Raw genomic sequence first — 15,722 nt, forward strand, 5'->3', positions numbered from 1 at the left:
TTGTCTCTCATTAATCATTTTAATACTGATCCATGCTTGTTTTAGGTCTCCTTCGATTTCTTGGAACCAATTGGATTTTTTTGATTGAACTGTTTGCCAATTCGAAAGTCCTCTTCGTGAGTCTGTTGTTGTCCATTGTACGTATTGGTGCATAGAATGTCTTCTGATCATGTCTGTGAGCCTGGCCGTGTGTTCATATAACTCTTTGGTTGCTCTCTTCACCCATATACCATCTCTGTGTACTGCTCCGAAAAATTTTCTGTGGACTGTACGTTCTATTTATTCTCACTCTGTGATGCCTGATGCTTCGATGGTGGTCGTTTCTGATGTGTAGAGTGCTTCAGGTAGTACAACAGTGATGTAGTGCCTGAGTTTAGCCTCTCTCGAAATATTTCTTTTATTGTAGTGCGTCCATGTCAGTTTGTATGCATTCTGAAGTTTTTCTGTTATTTGTACGTCGGATGCCTTGTTTGATCCACCTATTTGTATATGTACACCAAGATCTTTGAATGTTTCCACTCTGTTAACCTCTCCGGGTTTTGTGTACATGGCTTGGCTATTTTTGTTCTTTCTTTCCATGTATTGCGTCTTCTCATACGAGACCTGTAGGTCTGTTTTCGCTAAGACTTGGTGAAGGTATTCCAGTGCTTCTTGTGCTTCTTATCTATTGATGCAGAGTATTGCCATCTCATCTCCAAATTCCAGACGTTTTATGATCGTTTCGTTTGCAGACGTTCTTCCTAACTGAATTCATTTTACTTTTTCTTCCCATTTTTTGATAATTTTGTCCAAGACAATGTTGAATAAATGCGGTGCGAGACCACCCCCTTCTCTGACCTCTGTATGTATCTCGAATGTGTTTGAGATTTCTCCCATAAATTTTGTTTTAAAGTTTCCGAATATGACTGAAATGTTATTCGTCTGTCTGACCTTCAGGAGCGTTCGCAGGTTCCAAATGTGTTCCTTACTTTTCTGAAGCCTGCTTGATATTCATCTACTTTTGTATCAGCTTGTGGATCCAGTCTGCTGAGTAATGCCTTGGAGAGAATTTTGTAGGTGACCGGTAATAGTGAGATACCTATGTAGTCATTAGGGTCTGCTTGTTGCCATTTTTGTGGAGTGGGTGAATCAACACACATTTCCATTCCTGTGGAATTTCCTCTGTATTCCATATTTCTGTAAGAAATGTGTGATGGTTTTGTCTTATAGTTTTCCGATCTCGGAGATAATGCCGTCGACTCTTGGGGTTCTATTGTCGTTTAGCTGTTTTATAATCGCTTCCGCCTGTTATTGAAGGCGGCTTTGAATCTGGGTTTGGTATTGTTTTCGTGACTAGTAATTTTTATTTAGACTTGTCGCAATTAAGGGGTTTATGAAAATAATTTTTAAGAATTTTGGAGTTTTCTTTAGTATTGGTTTCCATAGATCGGTCTGCTCTTTTGAAGCAAATATTCGGAGGCTGATAGCCCTTTATATTTTCCCGAAAATTTTTCAGATTTTCCTTGTGTTATTTCTCTTGATGTCTTCCTCTATTTCATTTAGTCCATTTTTGTCGTACTCCGTTTTCACTGTTCTAATATCTTTCGAGGATTCTGGACGCTGTGGAAATCTTGCCATGTCTCTTTAGGACTATTGCTGCTAAACTTCTTCCAGGCCAGAATCCTATGTTCAATGGTCTGATCGCAAGCTGCGTTCTACCATCTATGTTTCCGTTTCCTAGGAGTTTAACCCCAACGCTTTGCATTCTGAATTGTCTTCACGAGGTCTGCCCAATTTTCTCTTGAATTTTGATTAATTTCTTCAGTAATTTTGTCTTTGTTTATCTTCAGGTCTTATACTTTTTTTCTGTGTTGTCTTTCTGTTTCTTGGGACTGGCCTAATTTTTATTGTAGCAAGTGATGATCGGACCCGAAGAATCCTTTGCGTGTTTTCACATTCAGAATTTCGCTTTTATTTTTGCTTGTGATGGCTACGTAATCCATATGAAATTCTCAGCATACGTTTTTGTGCGTTTTCCATGTTGTGAGTTTTCATTTTGGCGCTTGAAACTGCGTTCATATAATTTTTAAGGTAAAATTTTGACAGTAAAGTATGAGATACTTCCTATTCTTATTGGTGCGTTTGTGAGCTGTGTATGGGCTTTTGATTTGCTTATACTTCTTCTCCTTGCCTTTTTGTGCATTGCAGTCTCATAATAAGGTTTTAACATGACTTTATAGTATTTTGTTTGTTATTTCTTCCTTGTTCTCCCAAAAGTTTTCTATTTCTTTTGGTTTCTTTCTGTTGAGATCGTTTGTCCGACCAAGTGCATTGATGACTATATGTACTTTGTTTCCGATTTGAAGGTTGTTGCAGAAATTATTTCTGATACTGAACTGGAATATAGAATGCTGTCTATGATTGATTTCTGAACGTCAAATCCTGTGCCAAGCATTGTCGGTGTTTTTCTTCTGACAGCTGATTTTTCTTTGTATATCCTGTAATTTTCGTTGTAGAACAGGTTTTTGTCTGTGAAACGTGTCTCTTGTGTTGCGAGGATTTAGATGTGAAATTTTTCCAGAACATCCGTAAGCTGCTTGAGTTTGTCTATCTTGACCAGCCTATTTGTGTTGAGCGTGTCAATACAGTGTTTGCGAAAAGGATTCGAGAAGCTCCGGTTCTTCTCCTTCTCATGATGTTCCTGGTTCCCCAGAATCCAATGATCAGGAAAGCCCAGTATATTTGATGGTGCCTGGGGTAGTGGATATTTTTCCTGTTGTTCCATTACGATTTTTTTCAAGTGGAAGGTGACTGTAGTGATTTCTTTTCTAGATCACAAATGTTGAAGACTTGGTTGCTGAGATCAAGACATATTTGTAGCATCCGCACCAAGTTGGTGAACAGACGCTGACCACTAGCCGCTGGATGCGAGAGCAGACACCAATGAGCTTAAGCCTAAGTTATTATTTAGTCCACCCTGGGTATTTCATTTCATCAGTACCATCCATATTTGGTAAACTTTCCCCTACCCGCCACTTGCAGAGGCCGCCGATGGGGATATAACAACCCCACAGATTTCCTTTATGGGTATATGCTGAAGAAATCCGAGGCAACATATGTTAAATGTATAACGTAGACAAGGATAGCTTAATACATCACGTAACTACTTCAGTGAAGTATTTGCAGTGTTTCCCTTAATATTTTCGCAGCGAATAGGGCCGAGTATGGCTGGTGCCTGACGGCCCATCACACACGCCACACAGCAATGCCCTGCGGGTTGCAGCCCCGCCAGGCGGCAGCAGCTGGCCCAGCTCAACTTCACTGCCACAGCCGCTGCAGTAACGAGGACACTACGATCACCGGACTCAGACAGCACTATCTCGCATCCGCGAAGCCACATGGCGTCGGCCAGTTTCTGGTATCCATACGCCGGGCAGCCTTTATAGGACCGCTGCCTGTGCTCTCTGGAGTCTGACGCCGAGTCTGAAACCGACCGCGAATCCGAGTGACCTCGACGAGTCTCCGATACTGCGCATCAGGGCTACACCAGTGCCACCACCGGTTGTGACTGCGACATATTCTGACCTTGTAGAGTGATCTACAGTGACAAGCAGTGTGCTTCTTCTCGCACCTTCGTGGAACTGTATTCAAAGAGTGACAATTCTTTTCTTAAATCAGGACGATCTCTTATGTTCCTTTGATGGAGAACCTGCTTTCTGTTGTTCTTGTTTTCTTGTTTCCTTTCTTGTAAAAATAATCTTCCGTTGTTAAATGCTACCTGAGCACCTTCTTGACCATCTTCTTGTTTTTTTGCAAGCATCTTCCTACTACGGGATACTTTAAGAATAATATTCCATCAAGTTTAGGGGATGCATCCCGGATAGAAATAATACTATCCTGGATGCAAATGTTAAAGGTGATGGGGTATTTACGATTTTAATAAATGTGGCGTGTAAATAACAACGATATGAGTTTAATGAAAGATTAATTATCACGGGAGATTATTAAGTAATTCAAATGGCTTATAGTGCAAATGTTCGCACTCAAAACTGAAGAAAGTGGATAATGAATGCATCGATCGATATTAGACGGTCAGAAACTATGCAATTAAGGATTTGAATAAATAATTCGGTCCTGGTCACATACAGCTTCCACTATACAGCATTGTAAGTCAGCGTTATTGCCAAAAGATGATAAACTCTTCGAATTCGATGAGAAAGTGAACACTGTTATGTGGGGACAGTTTAAAATTGTTTAGCAGTAATTTACCTGTTGTGGACGTAATGTGCTGAATTTTTAGCCTACATGTGGTGATATTATAATGTCCTGAATTCCTAATCTAAATGGCCGGCCGAAGTGGCCGTGCGGTTAAAGGCGCTGCAGTCTGGAACCGCAAGATCGCTACGGTCGCAGGTTCGAATCCTGCCTCGGGCATGGATGTTTGTGATGTGCTTAGGTTAGTTCGGTTTAACTAGTTCTAAGTTCTAGGGGACTAATGACCTCAGCAGTTGAGTCCCATAGTGCTCAGAGCCATTTTGAGCCTAATCTAAATGTTGCCGATGTAGAGTGGATGTAATGGTAGTAGCGACTCAAATTCTAAATTAAATGTTATAGACTTATTATTAATTATGATAATTAAAAAGCTACTTTAAGTCACTGGCTATAGATGTAGGAAAGATACAGTTTATATTAAAATGTAGCCAGAAACTTCCATAATATATTATGAGCTACATATCTTGTTAACTATACTTATCAAGCCTGTTTGAACCAGCCAGGCCGACAGTTACTACACAGTTGTCATCATCAGCCTGAAAGTCATGCCCCCGAAGCTATTTCTGCTGCGGGAAGCTGTCTTATTAGGTGTTTCACTTTTATCGCACTAAAATATTTAACAGCGAATGAGAGTGTAACACAATTGGCTTAGAAGCTCTCTGACCCCTATTTAGAAGAAAGTTGTGTGGTCTGACTGGCTTAAGAAGGAGTTGGGAAATATGATTTAACCATAAAACATTGGGGTGTCATTGGGGGAGCAAAATACGTTGTCAACTTAGAAACTATATGGTTGGCCTAGTTGCAAAGAAACGGGTGTGGCTTGAGAAGGTAGAGGGGAGGAGGGGAGGAGGTTGAAAGACTGAGGGAGGGGACGGGATAAGGGGATTGGAGGAGATCTGGTTTGGGAGGTGGGAGACACATCATGATGCCATTTTTTTGCCTCTGTGTCTGCATGTAGACAACAAGGGTCAAAGATCAGTATCCATTCACAGTCTTCATTGCGCTCCTCATAACAACAACAAACTACCACTCTTCACAATCGCACAAGAACTTCGTTCACACGATGTATTTACACATCTGCCATGTAGTCCAGATGTCAGTGGGAAGAAGAGGAAAGCTATTGGCATTAGTACGTCGCCAATAGAGCAATGGCCGTTGTGCCAGTTGGACACCATGCTCAGTAATAACCAACAATGTGGTTAAGATCGAAGTAAAACTGAGATGGCAATTCAGTGTCAACGGATGACGTACACTGTCTTAATATCACCGACTACTTATTTTGTAAAATGCAGCTTAGTAGTCACGCATACGTACACTGACATTAGGTTACAGTTTTCAGTTTAATATGTAGGTTCGCTATGCTAAATATTTTTGTTCATGTGTACTTTGCGATATAAATTAAATCCAAAATCGTGTTTGTGATGTAAAGTAGTGGCCTAGTCACTCTGTGATTAAAATCCACTCTTAACTGGTAGAAGTCGATCTCGAGTGAGATGAGTTTGGCTTCAGAAGGAAATTAGGAAGAAAAAAAGACACTTTTATCAGAAGAGGGGTTTGCAGAAAGATAAACATACGTTTACAGTATTCGAGAAAAATATTTTTATATTTTTCAGTGGAACGTACTCATTAAAATTCTGAAGATAGCAGTATAAAATAGAGAGAGCGAAAGGTTACATACAGTTTATAAAGAAAGCAGAGTACAGGTATAAGAATAGAAATACGGAAGGAAAGTAGTAGCTGAGAAGGAAGTAAGATAGAGTTATAGCCTCTTATTTACTCTGTACTTTTATCACGAAGTTGAGGTAACCAAGGAGATATTTTAAAAGGGAATTAACCGTAAAGGTGAAGAAATAAATTTTTTTACGTTTGCGAAGACTTTGCACTTCTGTCAGAGACGGCAGACGATTTCGCAGATCAGTAAGCAGCGTAACTCGTGTCATGCAGGGATGTTATAATCTGACAATCAACGGAGGTAAAACGATATTCTCAGGTGAAACGAACGGAATATAATACACTTAAATTAAACGATGCTGAGGGGAAATGAGATACTAAAAGAAGTAGCTGAGTTTCGCTCTTTTGGGCAACAAAATAACTGACGATGGCCGAAGTAGAGGGGACATAAAATTCAGGTCGGCAACCGTAGTAAAATAATTTCCCGGAAAGATAAATTTGCTATCATTAAGTGCTATTACAAATTTAAATGCTAATATGTCTTTTCTGAAAGAATTTTCCTGGCGTGTAGCGTTGTGCGAATGTCAAGTGTGGACCTCGACGCATTTCGTACTAGATGACAATAGAGGCTTTTGGAATGTGGTGCTATAGTAGAATTCTGAAGACTAGTTGGGTATATCGGAAAACTAGTGATGAGATACTGAACTTAATTTGGAAGAAAATATATTTATGGCACAATTTGAAGCAGATAAGGAAGCGATTCATATAATGTGTCAGGAAGCATCAAGGAATCGTCAATTTCGTACTGGAGAGCAGTGTAGTGAGTAAAAGTTTTAAATAGAAGATAATGGTTGACTGCAGTAAGCAGCTTGAAATAGATATAGTTGCCCAGAAATGATCCTACTTCCACGTTGAGCTGCACTCTACCAAAGCTACGGTTCGGTAGTTTTGATACAGTACGTAAAGAACGTAGTAAATGGTAGAATTATCGGTACTACTGGTAGCATTGGCAGGGAAAGAAACGTAACTGAATGTGTGAGGGAGAAACTGGGAGCTGACGACTTCTCTTCGTGTTTTGTTTGTTTTGCACATACCTAGAAACGCGCATCGTCCAGTGTTAGCCCATTGTGTATTTTATATCTTTACAAAATATTAATTGCATTTTACAAGAAATAAAAATTTGTTGATCTCCTTACTTCAGCGCTTTGGTGTCACCAAAGCAATTACTTTTGATGCTAGTACTGTTTACATGCACAATCAGAAGAAATATTTATAGGTATTGTTATTTTTTACTCTATACAATGTTCTCCATCACGACAAAAGGAAAGAGTTTCTCTTATTACTGGTAAGTGAGAAAGTTATTAGTGAATAACACAAATATGTTTTATATAAACTGGACGAAGCACTGAAGCAACATTTGATGTATTTCTGTTTTGCTTTTATTTTTCATTCTACCTTTTTTTCTAAAAAAAATGGTTCAAATGGCTCTGAGCACTATGGGGCTTAACATCTGAGGTCATCAGTCCCCTAGAACTTAGAACTACTTAAACCTAACTAACCTAAGAATATCACACACATCCATGCCCGAGGCAGGATTCGAACCTGTGACCGTAGCAGTCGCGCGATTCCGGAATGAAGCGCACAGAACCGCTCGCCTACCGCGGCCGGCCTTTTTTCTAGCGCAATATAAAAAAGTTTTGTGGTATTTTATCTTTACTACAAATATCCCTTTGTTTCACGTTACAAATCAATAATTTCAGAATAAAATCTGAACTAAACAATGACAATTTCAATTTTTCTATTAATACTGTTTATAAAAAGTAACAGACAAGAGGATAACTACACTCCTGGAAATGGAAAAAAGAACACATTGACACCGGTGTGTCAGACCCACCATACTTGCTCCGGACACTGCGAGAGGGCTGTACAAGCAATGATCACACGCACGGCACAGCGGACACACCAGGAACCGCGGTGTTGGCCGTCGAATGGCGCTAGCTGCGCAGCATTTGTGCACCGCCGCCGTCAGTGTCAGCCAGTTTGCCGTGGCATACGGAGCTCCATCGCAGTCTTTAACACTGGTAGCATGCCGCGACAGCGTGGACGTGAACCGTATGTGCAGTTGACGGACTTTGAGCGAGGGCGTATAGTGGGCATGCGGGAGGCCGGGTGGACGTACCGGCGAATTGCTCAACACGTGGGGCGTGAGGTCTCCACAGTACATCGATGCTGTCGCCAGTGGTCGGCGGAAGGTGCACGTGCCCGTCGACCTGGGACCGGACCGCAGCGACGCACGGATGCACGCCAAGACCGTAGGATCCTACGCAGTGCCGTAGGGGACCGCACCGCCACTTCCCAGCAAATTAGGGACACTGTTGCTCCTGGGGTAACGGCGAGGACCATTCGCAACCGTCTCCATGAAGCTGGGCTACGGTCCCGCACACCGTTAGGCCGTCTTCCGCTCACGCCCCAACATCGTGCAGCCCGCCTCCAGTGGTCTCGCGACAGGCGTGAATGGAGGGACGAATGGAGACGTGTCGTCTTCAGCGATGAGAGTCGCTTCTGCCTTGGTGCCAATGATGGTCGTATGCGTGTTTGGCGCCGTGCAGGTGAGCGCCACAATCAGGACTGCATACGACCGAGGCACACAGGGCCAACACCCGGCATCATGGTGTGGGGAGCGATCTCCTACACTGGCCGTACACCACTGGTGATCGTCGAGGGGACACTGAATAGTGCACGGTACATCCAAACCGTCATCGAACCCATCGTTCTACCATTCCTAGACCGGCAAGGGAACTTGCTGTTCCAACAGGACAATGCACGTCCGCATGTATCCCGTGCCACCCAACGTGCTCTAGAAGGTGTAAGTCAACTACCCTGGCCAGCAAGATCTCCGGATCTGTCCCCCATTGAGCATGTTTGGGACTGGATGAAGCGTCGTCTCACGCGGTCTGCACGTCCAGCACGAACGCTGGTCCAACTGAGGCGCCAGGTGGAAATGGCATGGCAAGCCGTTCCACAGGACTACATCCAGCATCTCTACGATCGCCTCCATGGGAGAATAGCAGCCTGCATTGCTGCGAAAGGTGGATATACACTGTACTAGTGCCGACATTGTGCATGCTCTGTTACCTGTGTCTATGTGCCTCTGGTTCTGTCAGTGTGATCATGTGATGTATCTGACCCCAGGAATGTGTCAATAAAGTTTCCCCTTCCTGGGACAATGAATTCACGGTGTTCTTATTTCAATTTCCAGGAGTGTATTTATAACAAAAATGTTCCGTATGTTACACGGCCCTTTATATTTGTTCACTCACTTTGTAGCCGATTCACCGCTTACGATTTCTAGGGGAACCTAATAAGAAACTGATGGCATATGCAAACAAAATGTTCAAACTGAGGTAACGACACACAGATATGCAGCACACCTAATGCACGGCAAACACGTTCGAGGTCTTAGCTGACCTAATCTAAGAGGTAAACCGCCGTAGTCTACAATTGCTTATAATAGCCTACGGTAATCTAGAGTAGTTTTACAGATCTCTTTCCTCTTGAGGGTTTAGTGTGGAGAGCTGTATCAAACTAGTGTTCGGAATAAAGACACAACAACGACAACAAAAACAACAGCAATGACGTTTTATGTCCCCCATTTTGCATCACCCTACACTGAATAAAACTCTAGCGACAAGCGACTTTTATTTCTGATATATTAGAGACACAACAATGGTTAGGAGCTCTCGAAATGAAGTTTCATACCTACTCTTATGACCAAAAAACACAAAGCACACATTAAAACCTTTATTTCTGAATGTCTAATACGCTTGCGCACAAACGTATTTGTGGAAGTATTTCATTTATTTTTTTGTGGATGTATTTCATTTATTACTTATAAATTCACTATTAAGGCGAAAACTAGTAAGTAATGAACATTAGCAGAACAGTATCATTTTAAATGATTTATACACTTCAATGAAATCGCATATCCAGGATATAAGAAATAAAATTTACAGTCTGTCGAAGATCTAGTACTTAACTACGATGAAATTGTATTTTTGGTAACTAATAAGAAACTTATTGGTTTATCACTTTAGGTCGTCTCAGGACAGAACTTAAACGGAATATATAGAGATGTAACGAAATTCTTCATCTAAGAAGACGATGTCTTCTTCTTTCTTTACGAAGGTACTGCTCCACAGTACACGGGACTATCGCAGTAAGGGTCGCATAAAATCTAAACCTGAAAGGCCGCGGGCAGAATAAAATCCCCCCGCGCCAGCTGAGTCGTATCGCCGGAGCCGAAGTAGAGCCAGCCGCGGCTTATTCGCGGCACAACGTGACCAGACGCTTAGAGGAGCCAGCAGCACAGGGGAGAGAAGAACTCTGCCGTGACCTCCGCGTGTGAATACAGGCAGCAGGGCAGCGCCTGTAGACGTATCAACACTGTGGTTGGTCAACTAAGCGCTGGGTCAGGATGGTTGATTACGTTCCATATCAGGAACAGAAATCTACTTACTTAATATGGAAGGTGGCAAGAGGAATCCTTATCGCCCATCCCACAATCAGAACACAGATACATATACATGGTGTGGCAGAAAAACGGACTGATTTGGATATAGCGAACAGGTCGAGGACTTTACTGTACAATATTTTCAATCAGATCAACGAATCTCGTGTGTATTGCCATTTCATATACTGTATTTGTAATGTAAATGATTCACAGAACGTTCAAGCATCTGTATAGGAATGTTTCTGATTTCTGCATGAATGGCGTCTTTCAGTTCCGCAAGTGTGTGTAAAAGTCTAGTATAAATCCTGGGTTTTCTTACTCCCTAAGGAAGTCGAGTGGGGACGAATCACTCTCTCATTATTCTCCATATCATATGTTGATTTTACGCCCAGCACATGGTTTCTGTGAGACGACAGGAAGTTATCAGCATGATCAACATGTACGAGGGTTGCCCAGAAAGTAATGCAGCGCATTTTGTTTCTCAGCCGAAAACAATGCTACGAATACGAAACGTTACGTATGTATTATTTGAAGCCTCCTGAACGAGTGCGCCAAGTTTCCGTCACTTCCGACAGATAGCGAAGCTGCAGGACAGCTTCAAAATGGCGTCTGTAGGTGATGTAAGTTACAAGTAACGTGCCGTCATTGAATTTCTCAAAAATGTCTGTGAAATCTTATGGGACTTAACTGCTAAGGTCATCAGTCCCTAAGCTTACACACTACTTAATCTAAATTATCCTAAGGACAAACACACACACACCCATGCCTGAGGGAGGACTCGAACCTCCGCCGGGACCTTTAATTTCGAACTGCAGAGTAATAAACTGCGGGAAATATTCACAAGAGCTTTTGCAAAGTTTATGGAGCATATGCTGTCGACAGGAGAACAGTTAGTCACTGGGTACGGAGGGTGAGGCCATCAGAAGGCGGTTCGGCGGAGCTCCACGATTTGCTGCGGTCGGGGAGACCATCAATGGCCGTCTTACCTGACATGTTGCAGCGAGCAGATGTTGTCATTCGCGAGGACAGACGCTTTACGACACAGCAGTTGGCGCTGCATCTGTCAATCATCAGAGAAAGTGTGGATGCAATTATCTTCACTCTTGGAAATTCAAGATGGGCCCCGTGGTGTTTAACGGTGGATCAAAAATCGCACAGAAAAAACTTTTGTCTTGATTTGTTGCAACATTTTGAAGATGAAGGGGAGGCCTTCTTGTCCCGGATTGTGACACGTGATGAAACCTGGGTTCACCATTTTGAGCCCGAAATAAAACGACAGTCAATGGAATGGCCCCATTCCCACTCCCAATAGAAGAAAAAATTCAAAGCAACTACTTCTGCCAGTAACGTCAAGGTCTCCGTGTTGTGGAACTGTGAAGGTGTGATTCTCATTGATGTTATGCCATGAGGTGGTACCATAATTAAGAAGCATATGTAAACACATTAGCAAAACTCAAGACGCGCTTCCGGCGACTTTGGCACCACAACAACCCAGGAGGTGTTTTGCTGCAACACGATAACATAATGCCCCACACAAGTCTGAGGACTGCTGAACACATCGCGAAAAAGGGTAGGACAGTGTTACCCCATCCACCCTACAGCCCTGACCTAGCCCCATCGCATTTCTACTTGTATGGGCCATTAAACGATGCCATTCGTGGAAGACACTTTGAAGACGACGAGGAGGTAATTCACACAGTGAAGCACTGCCTCCGCCGTCAGGACAAGGATTGGTACCGACAGGGTATACACGCCCTGGTTTCGCGCTGGAGGAGGGCCATGCGACGGGATGGAGACTACGTGGAAAAATAGGATGTGTAAATAAAACACCATTCTTTCGTGTGTGTAATTCAAATTAGGTTCAATAAAGGATTGTTGAGGAAAATATGCGGTGCATTACTTTCTGGGCAACCCCTGTAACTTGTTAATGCATGCAGGATCTTAATTGTGGCTATCCTTCGAATAGTATTTTCTGGAGTTGAAAACAAGCAGATAGTTAGGTCATTCAGCAGTATATCTACTAATGGACGTTTGGGGCTTGATAGCCACTTGGACATGTTAGGGCAAGGAACGTCTCGAAGCACTTACTGGGCACAGAATGTCGGGCCCAAGAACTTCGCACCGGTGTGCAGACGATGCGTTCGGTCACAGAGCCGGAAAACGTGCCTACCTATGCCTGTTAGGCGCCTCTTGGCACAGCAGGGATAACGGTGCTAGGGAAATTCATGTTGCCAGGCCAATGCGTTACGACAGTGTCACAAACGCCATTTGTGAAGAGGGATGGCGGCCATAAAAAATTTGCGACTTTTCATATTCACCGTGGACCAGACACTATCGAGGGAGCAATCAGGTGGTGTAATCCCTCAGCCTGCAGACATTTTTGGGAAGTCACAGGCCTTCAAAGCAATTTTAGAAGGACGCAACACTTATTGTGGCTCTGAAATAATCTATATGGGGACACAAAAGCACTTCTCTTAGTTAGCCGGGTCCTGTGGTTGGACATGCGTGACGTTCAGGCCGTCCAGATATTGATCTGTATGGTAAATGTGTTGTTCACTTTAGTTCTACACAGAAACTCAAAACAGGCTGTCTAAGGCGGCCGTGCCGGCCGGGGTGGCCGAGCGTTTCTAGGCGCTACAGTCTGGAACCGCGCGACAGCGACGGTCGCAGGTTCGAATCCTGCCTCGGGCATGGATGTGTGTGATGTCCTTAGGTTAGTTGGGTTTAAGTAGTTCTAAGTTCTAGGGGACTAATGGCCTGAGAAGTTAAGTCCCATAGTGCTCAGAGCCATTTGAACCGTTTAAGGCGGCCGTGGAAAAAAAAAAAAAAAAACAAGTTGAGAGCACAACGTCTCCTCCCCTCTCCACGGGAATCTGCTAATCGGAGATTGGTTGCTTCTCCTGAAAAGAGAAGAATATTGTTAGTTTTGATTAGGACTGGTGAATGAGCAGAGCAGAGTTAGATATGAGACATGGAGCTCGTGGATTCTTGTGATTGGCCCGTAACGCTTGTGGGGGCGGTTGTGGGAGTGCTTTTGTAAAGTTTACTGAACTTTTTTGGAAGGTGAAGAGAGGAGAAACTTGGTCTTCCAATTCATACTCTGGCCTGGAGTGGGTCTTCCGATACAGACTGCAGTCTGGAGTGGGTCTGGTCTTACTTTTGCTATGAATGAGTTGCACTTGGGACACTTGTACTGAGCGTGACCTCGCACTAGCACTGGTCGAGACTGTGGAGCCTGTGATGAGGAGTTACCTGTGCTGACAGTTTGGACCTCAGTCATCTCGGACAACTCGCTGTGCTGAGAGCAATCTTATTCCTGACAGTTCTGTCACCTTGACGTTTGATCTCCTTGTGCGCACTGCGGTATAAGTGGGTCAAATTGGTCCACGGTATGACCAGCGAGTGAGAGCTTCACGCGCTGGAACCTGCCAATATTTCAGGGGTCCATTAGGGAGTAATTGCGATCTGTCTAAGAGATCGCCGCAAACAGGACCCCAGTCTCGTCACCTGTTTTCAGCTGCGCAATTGAAGGTGGCAGGGGTAAAATACAGGGAGCGAAAGGCTATTTACAATTTGTACAGAAACCGGATAGCAGTTACAAGAGTTGAGGAGCATGAAAGGGAAGCAGTGGTTGGGATGGGAGTGAGACCGGGTTGTATCCTATCCCCGATGTTATTCAATCTGTATATTGAGCAAGCAATAAAGGAATCAAAAGAAAAATTCGGAGTAGGAATTAAAATCCATGGGGAAGAAATAAAAGCTTTGAGGTTCACCGATAACATTGTAATTCTGTCAGAGACAGCAAAGGACCTGGAAGAGCAGCTGAACGGAATGGACAGTGTCTTGAAAGGGGGATATAAGACGAACATCAACAAAAGCAAAACGAGGATAATGGAATGTAGTCGAATTAAATCGGGTGATGTACAGGGTGTTAGATTAGGAAATGAGACGCTTAAGGTAGTAAATGAGTTTTGCTATTTGGGGAGCATAATATCTAATGATGGTCGAAGTAGAGAGAATATAAAATGTAGACTGGCAATGGCAAGGAAAGCGTTTCTGAAGAAGAGAAATTTGTTAACATCCAGTATAGATTTAAGTGTCAGGAAGTTTTTTCTGAAAGTATTTGTATGGAGTGTAGCCATGTATGGAAGAGAAACGTGGACGACAAATAGTTTAGACAAAAAGAGAATAGAAGCTTTAGAAATGTAGTGCTACAGAAGAATGCTGAAGATTAGATGGGTAGATCACGTAGCTAATGAGGAGGTATTGAATAGAATTGGGGAGAGAAGAAATTTGTGGCACAACTTGACTAGAAGAAGGGATCGGCTGGTAGGACATATTCTGAGGCATCAAGGGATCACCAATTTAGTATTTTAGGGCAGCGAAGAGAAAAAACCGTAGAGGGAGACCAAGATATGAATACACTAGACAGATTCAGAAGGATGTAGGTTGCAGTAGGCACTGGGAGATAAAGAAGCTTGCACAGGATAGAGTAGCATGGAGAGTTGCATCAAACCAGTCCCTGGACTGAAGACCACAACAACAACAACAGCGTAATATAACCTGTGTGTAGAATTATTCTATCAAAGTCTATTCAGTGTTAAATAATTTCAGATTGCGTTATCCACATTCTGACCATAGTAAATAGTTCGATCAGATAAACCTTAGCGTTGCCGACCTAGGAAAATGTGAACTGTTTGTTGCATATTTGTGCTGCCAGATGTTCATGTCTTATTTTGTCATCACGCTTAACATTTATAGTTTTGTCCCATTTTATAATGAATAAACTTGTGCCATAACTTTCATAAAACATCAATCCCGTGTCGATAAATTACTCGCCCACCAGCAGCTGGCTAAAATAATGACAGGGTCACCATTTCATTAATATTATTTCAGCATTCAAGTTCATTTGGATTCTGATAAAGATAATAACCTTTAACGCAGGCTGTCAACAACAAACACAGTCAATGGGGGAAATCAGTTTAGCAGACACATGGGGCAGGTATTCAAGTGTAAGCCTTACTAGTTAAAGTGATTGCTGTCAAGACGGTAACTCGTATTTGGCTGTCGCCTTCCAAAACACAACGCAAGTCCAGTGTAGTATTGCAAAGTAATTACATTTCAGGATGTCGGGAGATCAAGTAGGCCACCAGACGCTTCCCTTCCTTGAAATGATGTGGTTACCGAACAGTATGCCGACTGATGTCATTCACATTTGAGTACAATGAGACGTAGCATCATCTTGCTGAAACCGATACTCATTTGCAGGAAACATTTCTAGTTCTTGTGC

This window comes from Schistocerca piceifrons, chromosome X (assembly GCF_021461385.2).
Source record: "Schistocerca piceifrons isolate TAMUIC-IGC-003096 chromosome X, iqSchPice1.1, whole genome shotgun sequence".
Taxonomy (NCBI): Eukaryota; Metazoa; Arthropoda; class Insecta; order Orthoptera; family Acrididae; genus Schistocerca; species Schistocerca piceifrons.